We start from the raw sequence: 19513 nt of genomic DNA, 5'->3' as shown, positions 1-19513 counted from the left end.
CTAGCCCCACTGTGTGGAGTCTGTAGGATATCCAGGTCTCAGTGCGCCCCAATGGGAAATACACAACCAGGAAGGATCCACTGTGGGCTACACAGTGGGGCACTGACAATTACATTCGGCGCTTGGAGGTGAAATCCCAAGGGTTCTCATGCAATATCTGTGCCCAGTAACTCGGCCTGGGAAGTCAGCCTGCACATGATGAACTTAGAGCATGGATCAGTACCTGGTGCTATGATGTTGTGGCCATAACAGAGACATGGGTTTCTCATGGGCAGGAATGGTTGCTGGATGTTCCAGGGTTTAGAACATTTAAAAAGAATAGGGAGTGGGGAAAAAGAGGAGGGGGTGTAGCACTACTAATCAGAGAGGGTATCACAGCTACAGAAGCTTCCTTTGTCGAGGAAGATCTGCCTACTGAGTCAGTATGGGTGGAAATTAGGAACAGCAAGGGAGTAGTCACCTCGTCAGGGGTTTACTACAGGCCCCCCAACAGCAGCAGGGAGATTGAAGAAAGCATAGGTCGACAGATTTTGGAAAAGTGTGCACGCAGTAGGGTTGTTGTAATGGGTGACTTTAACTTTCCTAATATTGATTGGAACCTCCTTCGAGCAGAAGATTTGAATGGAGCTGTTTTTGTAAGGTGTGTTCAGGAGGGTTTCCTAACGCAGTACGTTGACAGGCCGACGAGGGGAGAGGCCATTCTAGACTTGGTGCTCGGAAACGAGCTGGGGCAGGTATCAGATCTTGTGGTGGGAGAGCATTTTGGTGATAGTGACCATAACTGCCTCACATTCTACATAGCTATGGAGAAGGAGAGGATTAGGCAGAATGGGAGGATATTTAATTGGGGAAGAGGGAACTATGATGCGATTAGACATGAGTTAGGAAGCATGGACTGGGAGCAGTTGTTCCATGGTAAGGGAACTATAGACATGTGGAGACGGTTTAAGGAACAGTTGTTGGGATTGATGAGTAAATATGTCCCTCTGAGACAGGCAAGAAGGGGTAAGATTAAGGAACCTTGGATGACGAGAGCGGTGGAGCTTCTAGTGAAAAGGAAGAAGGTAGCTTACATAAGGTGGAGGAAGCTAGGGTCAAGTTCAGCTAGAGAGGATTACATGCAGGCAAGGAAGGAGCTCAAAAATGGTCTGAGGAGAGCCAGGAGGGGGCACGAGAAAGGCTTGGCAGAAGGAATCCGGGAAAACACAAAGGCATTTTACACTTACGTGAGGAATAAGAGAATGGTCAAAGAAAGAGGAGGGCCGATCAGGGATAGCATAGGGAACTTGTGTGTGGAGCCTGAGGAGGTAGGGGAAGCCCTAAATGAGTTTTTTGCTTCTGTCTTTACGAAAGAAACCAACTTTGTAGTGAATGAAACCTTTGAAGAGCAGGTGTGTATGCTGGAATGGATAGAGATAGACGAAGCTGATGTGCTGAAAATTTTGTCAAACATTAAGATTGACAAGTCACCAGGCCCGGATCAGATTTGTCCTCGGCTGCTTTGGGAAGCGAGAAATGCAATTGCTTCGCCACTTGCGAAGATCTTTGCATCCTCGCTCTCCACTGGAGTCGTACCTGAGGACTGGAGAGAGGCAAATGTAATTCCTCTCTTCAAGAAAGGAAATAGGGAAATCCCCGGCAATTATAGACCGGTAAGTCTCACGTCTGTCGTCTGCAAGGTGTTAGAAAGGATTCTGAGGGATAAGATTTATGACCATCTGGAAGAGCATGGCTTGATCAAATACAGTCAACACGGCTTTGTGAGGGGTAGGTCATGCCTTACAAACCTTATCGAGTTTTTTGAGGATGTGACTAGAAAGGTTGAGGGTCGAGCTGTGGATGTGGTGTATATGGACTTCAGTAAGGCATTTGATAAGGTTCCCCATGGTAGGCTCATTCAGAAGGTCAGGAGGAATGGGATACAGGGGAACTTAGCTGCTTGGATACAGAATTGGCTGGCCAACAGAAGACAGCGAGTGGTAGTAGAAGGAAAATATTCTGCCTGGAAGTCAGTGGTGAGTGGAGTTCCACAGGGCTCTGTCCTTGGGCCTCTACTGTTTGTAATTTTTATTAATGACTTGGACGAGGGAATTGAAGGATGGGTCAGCAAGTTTGCAGACGACACAAAGGTCGGAGGTGTCGTTGACAGTGTAGAGGGCTGTTGTAGGCTGCAGCGGGACATTGACAGGATGCAGAGATGGGCTGAGAGGTGGCAGATGGAGTTCAACCTGGATAAATGCGAGGTGATGCATTTTGGAAGGTCGAATTTGAAAGCTGAGTACAGGATTAAGGATAGGATTCTTGGCAGTGTGGAGGAACAGAGGGATCTTGGTGTGCAGATACATAGATCCCTTAAAATGGCCACCCAAGTGGACAGGGTTGTTAAGAAAGCATATGGTGTTTTGGCTTTCATTAACAGGGGGATTGAGTTTAAGAGTCGTGAGATCTTGTTGCAGCTCTATAAAACTTTGGTTAGACCGCACTTGGAATACTGCGTCCAGTTCTGGGCGCCCTATTATAGGAAAGATGTGGATGCTTTGGAGAGGGCTCAGAGGAGGTTTACCAGGATGCTGCCTGGACTGGAGGGCTTATCTTATGAAGAGAGGTTGACTGAGCTCGGTCTCTTTTCATTGGAGAAAAGGAGGAGGAGAGGGGACCTAATTGAGTTATACAAGATAATGAGAGGCATAGATAGAGTTGATAGCCAGAGACTATTTCCCAGGGCAGAAATGGCTAGCACGAGGGGTCATAGTTTCAAGCTGGTTGGTGGAAAGTATAGAGGGGATGTCAGAGGCAGGTTCTTTACGCAGAGAGTTGTGAGAGCATGGAATGCATTGCCAGCAGCAGTTGTGGAAGCAAGGTCATTGGGGTCATTTAAGAGACTGCTGGACATGTATATGGTCACAGAAATTTGAGGGTGCATACATGAGGATCAATGGTCGGCACAACATTGTGGGCTGAAGGGCCTGTTCTGTGCTGTACTGTTCTATGTTCTATGTTCTACATGTTTAGGACAGGACCTCTTCCACTAGGATAAATCTTATAATGCAGAGGGTCAAATATCCACTGTACAGGATTTTTGAGGGAGTGTATCCTCTTACAGCAGTTACTCATGGATTATACAAGCAGGGAATTAAGCTGAACAGTATTTTTTTTCCTGTATCACAGGCTGGAATTGCATGTCAGGACCCTGCAGAAACCTGGCCCATAATAGACTCTGTAAAATGCCTGTGGAATTGAAAAGTCTGATGAGAGACCTATTATATGGAACCCTCCTAAAGTCTCCACTAAAGTTGAAACATTACAGAAATGGGACCCTCAGAGTCACTAGTTGCCCAGGAAATGTTAGGCCCCAACCCAATACCATTTGAATAGTCACTTTGGCCACTATACATGCCCAACACCCGTCTCCACCAACGCTGGCATTTTTTTAAAACTGCCCCACCGACCCCAAAACCCCCAGCCACCAGCCCCACAGCCCTAGCCCTGATCAATTCTAGCATCTCATAAGCAGTCCACCACTTTTATGGCTCTCTAACTCCTGAACAACCTGCCACCTCACCCCACCCTTACCTTACATACATACCTTTCACAGCAGCTATCACAGTCAGGCTGCTGAAATGGCACACACTGTCGGCAACGTGTTGAAGAATTGACTGGGTTAAATTCTCCTACACTGCAGTAAATGGACAGAGAGGCTCATGTCGAAACTGCTGTTGGTATAATGCGTGGCTTCTGGTCTTAACAGAGCAAGCTTAACAGCAGTTAGGCAAAAGGAAGATAGTTTGATATTCTGGATCAGGTTCCTTATGACATAGAAGAGTGCTGTCGATACTTTTTTTCATAATCTGCTAGACCTATAATACTCAAACGGACTATAACTCACTGCAACGTGGTAGAATTACACAAGAAGGAGGAAGAGCACCACGGATATCTCAACAACTTCATCTGCAGGTGCCTGCCACATAAACAATGCCAAGAGGATACAATATGTCCCAGTACACTGACCACACTACCCTTGTATCAAGAACACATCGGAACTGACAACAAGATTCCTACAACCACTAGGAATCATGGTGGCACACAAACCTACAGCCACACCATGACAAGCACTCACGGACCAAAGACCCCATAGCCATGGCATGCAGGACCAGTGTAATTTGCAAAATACTTTGCAACAACTGCATCAAACATTGCATCAGCCAGACTGGAAAGAAACTGGCCATCAGGATGCACTAACATCAGCTAGCAGCAAAATGACACCATGACCTTTCCCTCATCTCAGTGTAGGCCATCAATTTAACTGGGACAATGTGACCATCCTAGCTCAAGCCAACACACAGGAATTCCCAGAGGCCTGGTTTTCAACCTGTAATGCATTAGACCCTGTGTACAGACCCAAGCAGAACAAAACTGGAAATGACACAACCCAACTTAACAGAGTGGATCATATAAATTCCAACCGAGTAAAACAACATCTCTTCATCAGAGGCTGCACTGATGATATACCTAGCAATGGTGACGAAACATCTGTACCATAACCAGCCAGTTCGGTGAACAAGCCAACAACATCACCCCCCCCACCCCACCGCTGCACCTACAATACATTATTTTGTGTTTTTTCTTACATCCTTATCCTGTGTGGTTTGACCATTCTCTCCTGACTCTTGTATAAAAAGTAAAAGTATAAAAAGTTTCACTGTATTTATCAGACTTCAAAAAAGAATGGAAAGAGAATCACGGTGAAATCAAAGCTTCAACAAGATGCTCCAACAGCAACATTTTGGGGAAGTTTAGATTACTGAAACATACAGTGCTGTTATTAATTCTGAAGAAGGGAGTTCCGCTAAGCTAACAACAGTTGTCAAATGTCACCCAGTTTTATTCATTCAGGCGATATAGACTTAACTGACTGGGCTGTCGCTTATTACCCCTAAGAAGGTGGTCATGGTGAGCTCACTTCCTTCACCATTACAGTTTCTTGGAATATTGTGTGCATTTTTCCAGGGAACAAAACCTTCACTGATGAAGATGGATTGGAGAGATTGAACCTTTTCATGTTGGAGATCTGATGGAACTTTTCAAAATCAGGAGAGCTCCGGCTTGAGTGGATAGGGAAAAACTTCGCCAAGTGTAAGGATCAGGAAGGAGAAGACCGAAGCTCAAATTGACTTGCAAAAGGAACAGATATGATGTAAGTGTGTGGAGGGCCCTGCCTGGAGATGTAATAGAGGCAGGTACGATTGAAACATTTGAGTGAATTGAATCATTATTTGAATTTCACTGAGGGGTGGACAGTCAGGGGACAGAGCAGAGTGTCACAGTTGTTGTTTCTGATTCTCCACCTTTCACTGTGTTTGTGATGACCTGGTCTCTGACATCATTCGGAGAGCTTCCTGTTGGTAGTCTGCTGTGGAAATTATAGAGGGAGCTTTAATGTCTATCGAACTCCATCAAACAGGATATATCTTCAGAATTTCCAGATGACACACACATTGGCAATGGAGCGTACAGGGAAGAGAATCATCGCAAACTTTAGTAGAATACACGCAGAAGCTGTTACTAGTTGGCCTGAGGATGGAAGTGGTCCACAGGATTCCTGATGTAATCTTAGTAAAGCAGTCTCAGCAAGGATTTCTTACTCTTGATGACCAATTAATATGAAGAACAGAACTTGATTAAAATAGACATGAGAGAGATGTGAGAGCTTTCTGTTTGTTAGCAATAGCAAAGAGGGGCAAAGCCTGGCCTCTCTTTAACCCAAATCACACCCTAATAGTGTAAACCCTGAACATAACTGAGGAATGGAGATTTATAAAACACATCGCACGTGAAGTCTTGTTCAGAATCTGTAAAGAGTTTTAATCTGGTATCTGACTAGTTTGATCGCAAAGCCAGGAATTTATCAGATATGACACTGACCCACCCCAGATTCAGATTGTGTGTTGCATGAAAGTAACAAACCAGCTGAATGCAATGATTCACCTTACACGGTCTCACAACCGTCCCCGCCCAACTCCCCAGCCTTCCCATCTGTATGTGTCTGTGAGTTTATCATTGAACGAGTGTAAGATTGTGTGCATGGTTCCACACACGTATGTGTTTGTCAGGATGGGGTGGGAGGTCGGTGTTAGTTATGTGAGAGTTTGTGCGTGAATATGAGCGATTGACAAATTGTGAATCCATGACTGAGTATGTGTGCAAGTGTAAAGGTCTTTTGCAAAGTCTCCAAACCCAGCAACGTCCTTGTAAACCTGAGCTTATATGAGAACTAGAGAGTCTGAACTGTGTACAAGCTACAGCAGACACCGCAAGGCACAGGAGCGGTATCACCAAAGCTGCCCGTGCAAGGACCTGTGAATCAACAGGGAAGAAAGTCGCACCAATGCCAGCGTCCTTGACCAGGCCAACATTCCCAACATCAAGGCTTTGACACTCCTAATTGTCCGCACAACTGACACCAAACTCCCCAAGCAGGTGTTCTACTCCCAGTTTCAAATTGCAGGTGCACCCCTGGTGGACAGAGGAAACACTTCAGGGATACTGTCAAGGCTTCGCTGGCAAAATCTGGCATTGCCACATACACCTGGACATCACTAGCCCAAGACCATCCATTGAATTCTAGAATCCCTACTGTGTGGAAGCAGGTCACTTTGCGCATCAAGTCCACACCATTCCTCAAAAGAGTATCCCAGCCAGATATATGCCCCTCTACCCTATTGCTGTAACCCAGTATTTATCATTGTTAATCCATCTATTCTGCACATCCCTCGACATTCTTTGGGCAATCTCTCTAACCTCTCATCTCCGGATGGTGAGAGGAAACCTACACAGGGGAGAATGTGCAAATTCCGCACAGTTGCCCCAGGCTGGAATCAAACCTGGGTCCCTGGCGCTGTGAGGCAGTAGTGCTAACCACTGAGCCACCGTGCCACCCAAAGTGGAGGAGGACCATCGCAGAAGGCATCGAGCACTATAAGTCTTGCCATTTGCAAAAAGTGGAAGCCAGCTGAAACCAACGTAAGGATTGTGCTGCCACAGCAGTGTCCTACCACCAACCCCCCACCTCACGCCACCCACTTCCATGATTACCTTGGGCACCTAGGTGAGCCTGCAGAAGCTGCATCGGTCTGTACAACCACCTGTAGATTCACCCTGAGAGTGGAAGAGTCCTCCTCTTATTTGTGTAGAATGTGTCATAGAGCGACTATGTGACTGAAACACTTCAAAGGGACAGTAATACCTTTTGGTGTAAGGGAAAAATCTGTTCGAGAGAAGATGTATCAATTGTGCTGCTCTAGTATCATGTGAAAATTTTGATACCATCAACCACCGCCCACCCCCCCAATCCCCCCCCCCCCCCCACTACCGCCGGACACTAATGTTTAATAATTTCTCACTCTTCTAAACAGAAGCATTTTTTTTTTCTATTCTTTCTACAAATGTGAGTCACATTTCACCACGTTATATTTAAAATACTGATAGAGGAAATCTACTTCAAATGATACAGACAGCAAAGTAGATGATGTAATGGGATGTAGCAAACTGTTACACTCGGTATCTTCATGTTGCAATGTAATGATATACAGTCAGAAAACTGCCCTCCCTCATGGACAAATCCTCATTGGGTGTGGAAATGTGGTCCAGGAACAAGTATTTAATATGTCATTGAGTTAATTTGTCAATCTCTGCTGCACGTGGCATTTTCTCCACATCATATCCCATCTGCCAATTACTTGCCCACTCAATGAAGCTGTCGATATCAGTTTCCAGCCTCTTTGCTCATCCCCACAGCTTTCTCTCCAACGCAACATGATCTTGTCAGTGAAGTTGGAGACATCAATTGTCAATGGTGAGTTTAGCAGTGACCTTTCTAGCAATGCCACTAGTACTGGCTCACGAAGCTGGGAATGACCCTATTTACTGCCCACCAGCCATTCCTGTACTCTCCAGGACACAGCAAACACTAATGTTCTGGAAGACTGCATACTGAGTGTAGCAGTGTTCTAATATACAGTAAAAGAACCATCAGAGAGGGACAATGGGAGACAGGAGCACAGGTGAGGGAGTGGGTGAGGGCCAGATGGCAAGAGGAATGACAGACTCAGTGAGAACTGTGAAGGCTCGCTAAGCTGAATTGCCCTCTGAATCATGAGACAGCATTCAGTTTCAAGTACAATGTAACTGGCCACAACATTTCAGGTTATTGAATGTAAGTATAAGTGGAAAGTTCTGAGTCGCTCACTGACTCTTAAGAAAACCCAATTCTATCTGGTCATGTGCACATTTTATCATTGGTACCATTCATTTTAGACTGCCTGTCCTCCGATTTCTATCCAAAATGAATATTGCACCTTTCTCAATGTTTCAGTGAGCTGCTGTTTCTTTCTGTTTCATTAGACTGCTGAGATACCCCCCCCCACCCCAAATCCCACCAAATTCTTCTCCCATCCCATCAATCTGGGTATCCTTGCAAACCAGTTCATGAATGGAAACTGGGCAGCTACAGCAAGCTATTGACAAGGCAGTTGTGACACTAACCTGAAAGAGGATTAGAGTTCAGAAGTTAGGATGTCTTGCTGCAGTGATAACAGAGGCCTTGGTGAGACCACACGGGGAGGACTGTGTATGCAGTTTGGGTTTCCCCAACTCAGAGAGGATCCCTTTGCCAGAGAGAGAGATTGTAATGGAGCTTCAGTAGGCAGATGGCAGGACTGTTCATCTGGGCCTGTATTCAGAAGGAGAGAGGGGAATCTGGTCAAAGTACATCCAGTTTGAAATGCGGGACAGACTAGATGTGGGGAGGGGGTTTCCCCTGGTTGGGGAGTCATGAACCAAAGGTCACAGTCTCAGGATATGGGCTAGGGCCATTTCAAATTGAGATGAAAAGAACTTTTGTCTCTCAGATTAACCTTTGGAATTCTCTCCCACTGACAGCTGTGGAGGACACACCATTGAATATATTCAGAAAGATATTGATAACAGTTTTAGAGGTTAAATCCATCACAGGGTACAAAGAAAAAGAGGGAATATTGCCATGAGATAGATAGTCAGCCATGATCGTATTGACTAGGGGAGCAGGCTGGAAGGGCTGAATGGCCTATTCCTGCTTCTGGTTTCTATGTTTCTGTCAGTTTTATATCCTCCTGAAAATCTCATCCTGAAAAGCATCAGATTGCCTTGGAGAAGCAGAACAATAGCTGCTTTCATTCAGACATTCCAGCATCTTGAAAATATGATTTTTCTTTGCAGAGCTGAAATCAGTGGGTCTGAGGATGAAAGTGATCCACAGGATTCCTAGTGTCATCTCAGTAAAACAGACACAGCAAGATTTCCTTCCTCTTGATGGCCAACCACTTGCAATAAAGACTGACGCTTCAGGGACCTTCCTGATTGTTTGTGGTCCCTATTTGTTAACGTTCTGTGTGATGTATGGACAATGCTAATGTACAAAGCAATTTTGTATAACTTAAAGATGATCGAACTGTTTTGAAGTTTATTCAGCATTTATAGAGGGAATGGGGAGGTAATTTCTGAGACAGAGTTACAGATGGAGTCAGAGGCACATTTACAGAATGAGACTGTCGTGGAGATGTTTCAGTGCTTACTCTGTAACACATGAGGCAGGACAGCAGCAGATGGAAGACAGTTATTCTGTGTTCATATAGTGGAGGCATGTTTTGTATCCAATACCATATTGTCCTTGTTCTTGAAGTGTTTGATGAGGACCATATAAAGGGAACTTTACTCTGTGTCTGATGCCTTGCTGTCCCTGTCCTGGGAGTGTCTGGGAACAATGTAGACAGAGCATTACTCTGTATCTAACTGCATGCTGTTCCTGTCCTGGGACTGTCTGATGGGGACAGTGTTATGGGTGATTTAATATCTAACCCTGTGCTAACATAGCCTGAGGGTTTTAAAAGGGTTCCAGACTGTTGCTTGGTTACTAACCGATTAACTGAAGCTAGACTTCCGAAGTAATGTTTTCTCCCGATCTAACCCAGCACTTTCTGTTACTGTCTCAAACTTTCATCACCTCAGGTCTTCCTCAATTCCAGGGATACAACCCTGGATTTGTGTTATTTCACTTGATCGCCACTGAACCGGCTCTGGTGAATCTACACTGCACCCAAATACACATGGATGCCCAAGTCCCCACTTCTTCCTGCCTTTCCCTGTTTGGATTGCCAATGTCAGTGCTGTGCTAACATGGAATGGCTGCCGTGAACAAATCTGAAATGTTTGGCTGACAAACACCTTATGGCTCATTTGTCTCGGCTTTGCAGATTAAAACACATCTCACAGTTTGTACTGTTGACTATTTAGGTAGAGTACTTTTGGATTGGGAGGCAGCAAGTTAGAATCTGGTGTTTGTAAAATGCTAGGGAGTGGGGGGAAGCATTGTGTGGTCCCCTTAAAAAGTGATGTGCTTTTGCTTTGCTTAGAGATTTAAAAAGAATGCCTGTGAGCAACACTTTGAAAGTTTATAAGTACACAGGGAGCACCCGCATTGAAACATTTATATCAAAAGGCTGGACAGTTAGCAAGCCAAGCAGCAGTTTTTTACCCAGACAGCAAGATTTTGAAATTTAGTCAATTTGAGCCAGACACTTAGATGTAAATACAAAGAAACCTACAGCACAGGAACAGGACCTTTGGCCCTCTAAGCCTGCACCGATCAAGATCCTCTGTCTAACCTGTCATCTATTTTCTAACGGTCTGTGTCCATTTGCTCCCTGCCCATCCATGTACCTGTCCAAATATATCTTAAAAGATGCTAACGTGTCTGCGTAACGCTGGCAACGCGGTCCAGGCACCCACCACCCTCTGTGTAAAGAACTTTCCACGCATATCTCCCTTAAACTTTCCTCCTCTCACTTTGAACTCATGACCCCTTGTAATTGAGTCCCCTACTCTGGGAAAAAGCTTTTTGCTATCCACCCTGTCTATATCCCTCATGATTTTGTAGACCTCAATCAGGTCCCCCCTCAATCTCCGTCTTTCTAATGAAAATAATCCTAATCTATTCAACCTCTCTTCATAGCTAGCACCCTCCATACCAGGCAACATCCCGGTGAACCTTGTCTGCACCCTCTCCAAAGCATCCACATCCTTTTGGTAATGTGGCGACCAGAACTGTACACAGTACTCCAAATGTGGTCGAAACAAAGTCCTATACAACTGCAACATGACCTGCCAACTCTTGTACTCAATACCCTGCCCAATGAAGGAAAGTATGCCACATGCCTTCTTGACCACCCTATTGACCTGCGATGTCACCTTCAGGGAACAATGGACCTGAACACCCAGATCTCTCTGTTCATCAATTTTCCATTTACTGTATAGTTCGCCCTTGAATTTGATCTTCCAAAATGCATCACCTCGCATTTGCCCAGATTGAAGTCCATCTGCCATTTATCTGCCCAACTCTCCAGTCTATCTATAGTCTGCTGTAATTTCTGACAGTCCCCTTCACTATCAGCTACTCCACCAATCTTAGTGTCATTAGCAAACTTGCTGATCAGACCACCTACACCTTCCTCCAGATCATTTACATATATCACAAACAACAGTGGTCCCAGCACAGATCCCTGTGGAACACCACTGGTTACAGGTCTCCAATTTGAGAAACTCCCTTCTACTACTACCGTCTGTCTCCTGTTGCCCAGCCAGTTTTTTATCCATCTAGCTAGCACACCCTGGACCCCATGTGAATTCACTTTCTCCATCAGCCTGCCATGGGGAACCTTATCAAACGCCTTACTGAAGTCCATGTATATGACATCTACAGCCTTTCCCTCAACAATCAACTTTGTCACATCCTCAAAGAATTCTATTAAGTTGGTAAGACATGACCTTCCCTGTACAAAACCATGTTGCCTATCACTGATAAGCCCATTTTCTTCCAAATGGGAATAGATCCTATCCCTCAATATCTTCTCCAGTAGCTTCCCTACCACTAACGTCAGGCTCACCGGTCAATAATTACCTGGATTATCCTTGCTGCCCTTTTCAAACAAGGGGACAACATTAGCAAGTCTCCAGTCCTCTGGGACCTCACCCGTGTCTAAGGACACTGCAAAGAAATCTGTTAGGGCCCTGGCTATTTCCTCCCTCACTAACCTGGGATAGAACCCATCCGGACCTGGGGACTTGTCCATCTTAATGTCTTTTAGGATACCTAACACTTCCTCCTTCCTTATGTCAACTTGACCTAGACTGAGCAAACATCTATCCCTAACCTCAACATCTGTCATGTCCCTCTCCTTGATGAATAGCGATGCAAAGTACTCGTTAAGAATGTCACCCATTTTCTCTGACTCAGCGCATAACTTTCCATCTTTGTCCTTAAGTGGGCCAATCCTTTCTCTAGTTACCCTCTTGCTCTTTATATATGAATAAAAGGCTTTGGGATTTTTCTTAACCATGTTTGCCAGCAATATCTCATGTCCTCTTTTAGCCCTCTTAATCCATTTTTTTCAGATTCGCTCTACATTCCCGATATTCTTGCAAAGCTTCGTCTGTCTTCAGTCGCCTGGACCTCATGTACCCTTCCTTTTGTCTCTTGGCTAGTCTCACAATTTCACCTGTCATCCATGGCTCCCTAATCTTGCCTTTTCTATTCCTCATTTTCACAGGAACATGTCTCTCCTGCATGCTAATCAACCTCTCCTTAAAAGCCTCCCACATATCAAACGTGGATTTACCTTCAACCAGTTTCTCCCAATCTACATTCCTCAGATCCTGCCGAATCTTGGTATAGTCAGCCTTCCCCCAGTTTAGTACACTTCCTTTAGGACCACTCCTATCCTTCTCCATGAGTATTGTAAAACTTAAGGAATTGTGGTCGCCATTTCCAAAGTAGTCCCCTACTGTAATATCAACCACCTGGCCGGGTTCATTCCCCAGCACCAGGTCCAGTATGGCCCTTTCCCGAGGAGGACTACATACATACTGCTCTAGAAAACCCTCCTGGACACACCTTACAAATTCTGCTCCATCTTGACCCCTAACACTGAGTGAATCACAGTCAATGTTGGGATAATTAAAATCTCCCATCACCACCACCCTGTTTCTCCTACACCTTTCCATTATCTGTTTACGTATCTGTACCCCTATCTCACGCTCGCTGTTGGGAGGCCTGTAGTACGGCCCCAGCATTGTTACTGCATCCTTCCTATTTCTGAGTTCCACCCATATTGCCTCACTGCTTGAGTCCTCGATGGGGCCCTCCTTCAGTGCGGCTGTGATATCGTCTTTGACCATTACTGCAACTCCTCCACCCCTTTTACCTCCCTCTCTATCCCACCTGAAGCATCAATATCCTGGGACAACTAGTTGCCAGTCATGCCCTTCCCTCAACCAAGTCTCAGTAATAGCAATAACATCATTCCTCCAGGTACAGATCCAAGCCCTAAGCTCATCTGCCTTGTCTACTACACTTCTCACATTAAAACAAATGCACCTCAGACCTCCTGTCCCTTTGTGTTCATCATCTGCTCCCCGACTACTATTCCCTTTAGTCACACTGACTCCGTTATCTACTTCCCTACAGGCTTTCGTTTCTACCTCTTTTCTGACCAATATTTGGTTCCCATCCCCCCGCCACATTAGTTTAAACCCTCCCTCACAGCATTAGCAAAAGCACCCCCAAGGACATTGATTCCAGTCCGGTTCAGGTGTAGACCATCCAATTTGTAATAGTCCCACCTTCCCCAGAACCGGTTCAAATGTCCCAAAAATCTGAACCCCTCCCTCCTACACCATCTCTCAAGCCACACATTCATCCTAGCTATTCTTTCATTTCTGCACTGACTAGCACATGGCACTGGTAGCAATCCTGAGATTACTACCTTTGAGGTCCTACTTTTTAACTTGGCTCCTAACTCGCTAAATTCTGCTTGTAGGACCTCATCCCTTTTTCTGCCTATATCGTTGGTGCCTATATGCACCATGACAACTGGCTGTTCGCCCTTCCCCTTCAGAATGTTCTGCAGCCGATCAGAGACATCCCTGACCCATGCACCTGGGAGGCAACATAGCATTCGGGATTCCCGTTTTTGACTGCAGAACCGCCTATCTACTCCCCTTACAATTGAATGACTATCGCCCTTCCATTCTTTTTCCCGCCCTTCTGTACAGCAGAGCCAGCCATGGTGCCGTGAACCTGGCTACTGCTGCCTTCCTCTGGTGAGCCATCTCCCCCAACAGTATTCAAAACAGAATACCTGTTTTGGAGGGAGATGACCGCAGGGTCTAATTGGTTTTTGGTTTCTGATGGTTTTGACAGCATCGCAGCAATTCTACCTTGAGAAATATTGATATGTCATCAAGGATCTAAAAGAAGGGGGCAGCTGGTCACGGAGCATGGAGGAATTTCCAAGACCATTCTTGAAAAAGGAAGTGCTATGAATTTTCGGACTGCGCGGATTCTACAGGAAATTTGTACCAAACTTCAGTAGTGTGGTGGCACTGTTGAAAGATTTATCTTAAGAAACTTGAAATTTCAGTGGACAGAACAATGCGAGGATGTGTTTGAGAATTTAAAAGCAGTGTTACACCAAATTTCTTGAAACCCTTAAATCCCCATCGATGCAAGCGATGTCGAGGTTGGGCTATGTTGTTTCAGGAGAATGATTGTGGAATTGAAAGGCCAAACAGTTATTTTTCAAAAAAAAACTCAATCCACCAGAAAAATTAGTCAACCATTGAAAAAGAGTTATTGCATTTTGTAATGGCGTTACAGAATTTTAATGTTTACATTGAAAACAATGCATCAGATTGTGCATAGCGATCATAATCCTTTAACATATTTGGAAAAATTTAAGGACAAGAACACCAGATTATTTCATTGGAGTCAGTTGTTGCAAGCATTTCATTTACAGATTGTACATATTGCAGGTCGTGAAAATAATATTGTGGATGCTTTATCATAAATTTCAAATAAAAATGTTTATATGAGGTAGAAACCGCAGTTTTCAATTTGCTATGTATAGAATTAGTGTAAAATGTGTAACTCTAGATTAATGAGCTATGGACCTAGCAATATAATGGAATTAAGGTTTTAAGAGTAAAAGGATGAAGACATCTTTTCATAATGATTGCCTTTTTTTCTTAAGGAGTTCATGGTGCGAAGTTGGGTAGAGTAATTGTGAATTGGGAGGCAGGAAGTTAGAATTTGGTGCTTGTAAAATATTTTGGGTGGCAGGGGTGGGGGCGGCATCACATGGTCCCTTTAAAAGCTGATGTGCTTCTTCCATGCTGAGAGATTTAAAAAGGATGTCTGTGAACAGCAGCTCGAAAGATTGCACGTAGGGAGTGCCCGAATTGAAACATTTGTATCAAAAGGCCATACAATTAGCAAGCAAAGCAGCTCTACACCTTGTTATATCAGAGAAAAAGGACACATTGCCAGTGAGACCGAGCAATAGAGAGAGTGAGTAATAGAGAACAAAAGTGAGACAAGAGGAGAGACTGTGAGAGAGACAGTGACACACAGATTAGAAGACGGTAAGAAAAGGAGAGATAGAGAAAGGGAGAAGTCAGTTGGCAATACCGGGAATTCAGGAAAGGTACAGAGAATCTGCAGAGGTGATACCATTGCGGTGGATCCCAGCTCTCTCTCTCTCTCTCTCTCCCTCCCCCTCAATAATTTCCCACATGAGGGTCAGACTCTGCTCCTGGGGTTTGTGTCAGCCTGAGGCTGCTTCAAAACTGGCATTGAGATCCTAACAGTACCCTTCTCATTCTCATTCTCTCTCTCTCTCTCTTCTTCGCTATCCCTCCGTCTCTCTTCCTGTCTCTCACACACCCAGCACATTCCCCACCGCAGGAAGTGCTACACCTGCCCCCAGACCTCCTCCCTCACCCCCATCCCAGGCCTCAAGAAGACTTTCTAATCAAGCAGATGTTTACTTGCACATCTGCCAATGTGGTACACTGCATCCGCTGTACCTGTTGTGGCCTCCTCTACATTGGGGAAACCAAGCGGAGGCTGGGGAACCGCTTTGCAAAATACCTATGCTCAGTTCGCAATAAATAACTCGCAGTCGCGAACCATTTCAACTACCCCCATCTCCAATCCTCAGATGACATGTCAATCCTGGACCCCCTGCAGTGTCATGGCGATGCCTCCCAAAGTTTGCAGGAACAGCATCTCATATTCTGCTTGGGAACCCTGCAGCCCAATGTTATCAATGTGGATTTCACAAGCTTCGAAATCTCCCCTGCCCCTACTGCATCCAAAAACCAGCCCAGCTCGTCCCCACCTCCCTAACCTGTTCTTCCTCTCACCTATCCCCTCCTTCCTCCTCAAGCTGCATCCCCATTTCCTACCAACTGACCTCATGCCACCCCCTTAACCTGTCTGTCCTCCCCGGACTGACCTATCCCCTCCCTAACCCCCCACCTACGCTCACCTCTACAGGCTCCATACCTGCCCCTTTAACTTATCTGTCTCCTCTCCAACTATCTTCTCCTCTATCCATCTTTGATCTGCACCCCCTTTCTCCCTATTTATTTCAGAACCCCCTTCACCTCCCCCATTTCTGATGAAGGGTCTAGGCATGAAACATCATCTTTTGTGCTCCTAAGATGCTTCTTGACCTGCTGTATTCATCCAGCTGTACACCTTGTTGCCTGAATAAAAGAGACTAGTTTTTTACAGAATTGTCCCACTGTGTCCTCCATTCTCCCTTCATCATCTTGTAACAAGGCAGCACCCACCTCCTGAAATACCAGCATGAATTAATTAATTCAGTGCTGTAATATAGGACATGCCTCACTGTTAGGCACTATAGAAGGATGAAAACATTTAACATTATTGTCCATAGTGTCCAGGAATATGCGGGTTAGGTGGGGCAGCCATGGGAAACACAGGGTTACAGGGATCGTGTGGGGCAGTGGCAGGGTTGATGCTCTTCAGAGGAGCAGTGCAGACCCGATGGGCGAAATGGCCTCTATCCAGACTGCAGGGATTTCACTATTCTCTGTTAGTTGACCGGCTGCTTTGTGATGCTGAGTGATGTCAATGGCAGGAGTAGGGGACAAAAAGTGAGGCAGAGACAGAGATTGACAGAGAAGAATGGGGCAGACAGAGACAAGTTGGAAGAGAGAGACAGAAAGAGAAATGGACTGATTGAAAGACAGTGGGGGAGACAGGGACAGAGTGGGGAAGGAACACAGAAGTCTGACTCTGAGACAAAGGGTCACAGAGAACATGAGGAGAACAGAAAGGAGCAGGCAGAGAGGGACAGTAGGGTTAAGGTTAAGGTTAGGGCAGAGTTAGGGTAAGCAACTCAGTTCACTGTCACTTTCCTTGTGCCTTTTTCCCTCACTGAGATATGACATCTCCATCGTTTGGCAGCCATGGTGGCACAGTGATTAGGGTTAGGGTAATATATAGCATAGAGACAGAGGATAATGATTCACAAGCTGACAGAAGTGCAGAAGAAAAGGGTTGAAGGTAACTTTTTTAAAATGAGACCAGTGAGGGACAAGGAAGCAGGAGTTATTCAATAGTTGGAAGGTAAAAGTCGTGGGAAAAGGTTCACAGCCAATGAGAGTGGTTGCACAGCATTATATAATATCAGAGTGAACATACAGCCTCAACCTCTCCTCTGTTTGCACTGATTTGGTTCTAGTTCCTTTCACCTGCTTATGACAATGTGAAATTTAGAACTCTAATGTCTATTCATGGATTGAAAGAGTCAGCAATAATACTTTCTGGACTTAATTGTTAGGGGACAAGGAACTGTTTTAAAGGAATTAAAAGCAACAATATAATTAGACATCCCTGGAGAATGTGGCATGGTGGCTCAGTGGTTAGCATTGCTAGGTTCAATTCCACCCTCAGGCAACTGTCTGTGTGGAGTTTGCATGTTCTGCCTGTATTTGTGTGGGTTTCCTCCCACAATCCAAAAAATGTGCTGGCTAGGTGGATTGGCCATGCTAAATTGCCCAGAATTTCCAGGGATATGTAGGTGGATTAGCCATGGGAAATATAGGGATGGAGGTGGAGGTGGGGTCTCCTTAGAGGGACAGGGTAGACTCACTGATCCAAATGGCCTCTCTCTGCATTCCAGAAATTGTATGAATTGGACAGGTCACCGATTGGGAAGAAGGTCCGAATGGGCGATGGATTTCATACAGACTCTCCATAAGAGTAAAAATAGAGCAAAATTTCACATGAGATTTCCACCATCTGAAATAATTTATTTTTATCAGAACTAGTTTCTTTATTTTCTTCAAATCCAGAAGTTGGGAATGATCAGCAGTGGAAAAATGGTGGTTGCGCCACCTCCTGGTGGGGTAACTAAACCCTGACAAACAGCAACGAACCCTACATCAAAGCTTGGCCCTTGCCCTTTGGCCTCCACTCTTTGACCCATGCAGATCCCTATTAAGTTACTTCCCATGCCCCAAGCCACGACTTGCCTTTGCCTCCTGCTCGTTGTCACGCCTGTAGCTTCAGTCCTCCAACAGGTTTCCCTCAGATCTAGTCAGCATTATCTCAACCTCTTAATTTATTTTTGGGTGTGGTATCGTCTCATTACAAGCATTGACTGGCCATGAGCGCCATGACATTAGACAAAGTCTCTTTGTCAAAGCAAAACACTTGCTTGAATAAATCCCACTTAGTTTACACTCTGCAACCCGACCTTTATCCACTTACACACCCCTCCCTAGCAGCATCTCATTCACCCATCCCTCAAACCAGCCACTGGAGACATTTACAAATGTCAAGTTAATATATTAATACATTATCCATGATTTGAAAACACTGGGATCTGTATTTGGATGCTGTCTGGTGTTCTATTTGTTAATGACGATGTTGATTTATGTAAAAGAACATTTCACTGCTTTCTTGATCTGGTATCTAAACTTGGACTGAGTCACCCCATAAATAAATGCATTTGTACAGCAACTTCAATTCACCAACATTACTCCGACTTGTTCAAAAATGTGTAAAGAATGATTGTAATCTATGGGATAAATCCCAGGAATAATCTTGTAAATGAAATTTAACATATATAAGGACCACAAAAGAGTAAAATTATACACATTGTTCTGCTCACCATCTCTGGGTCACTGCAATTCTCTCCCTCGCTCTGACCCCTCAGTCCCTTACGGACTCGACTGGCCACGATAATATGTCTGACTGTCAGAGCAATGAGTAGCAGAATGAGGATGAATGGCAGCAATGAATAAAAAACTGTAATGAACCATTTAAATCCCACCCAGCTGGGTTCACTATAATAGCTCAGCTTTGAAAAACAGACCCATGGTAAGTTGTAACGTATTGTATAAAGTTCACTTCTGAAGTAGAAAGGAACATGCATTAAACACATTAGGGTGCAGGTTGTTGATAGGACTACAACTGCATTTCTCTTTCTGCAATATTTAGTTTTCAGTTTCTGGCAGCAAATAGTGACAAATCGATCAAAGCTGAAAGTGACTGTGAACCAAACAGACAGGAGGTGGCTGCTGCTGCACACGGGAGTGATATCCAAGA

The 19513-nt window shown here is 44.9% G+C and overlaps 1 pseudogene; it reads left to right on the top strand.

The window, feature by feature from the left end:
- The window catches only part of LOC125449543 (NACHT, LRR and PYD domains-containing protein 3-like), an 84568-nt pseudogene extending 69464 nt beyond the window's left edge, over positions 1-15104 (top strand).
- The last annotated feature ends 4409 nt before the right edge of the window (positions 15105-19513 follow it).

The sequence above is a fragment of the Stegostoma tigrinum genome, chromosome 46, assembly GCF_030684315.1.
Source record: "Stegostoma tigrinum isolate sSteTig4 chromosome 46, sSteTig4.hap1, whole genome shotgun sequence".
Taxonomy (NCBI): domain Eukaryota; kingdom Metazoa; phylum Chordata; class Chondrichthyes; order Orectolobiformes; family Stegostomatidae; genus Stegostoma; species Stegostoma tigrinum.
The sequence above is the reverse complement of the archived record's forward strand: the minus strand, read 5'-3'. Positions and strand labels throughout refer to the sequence as shown.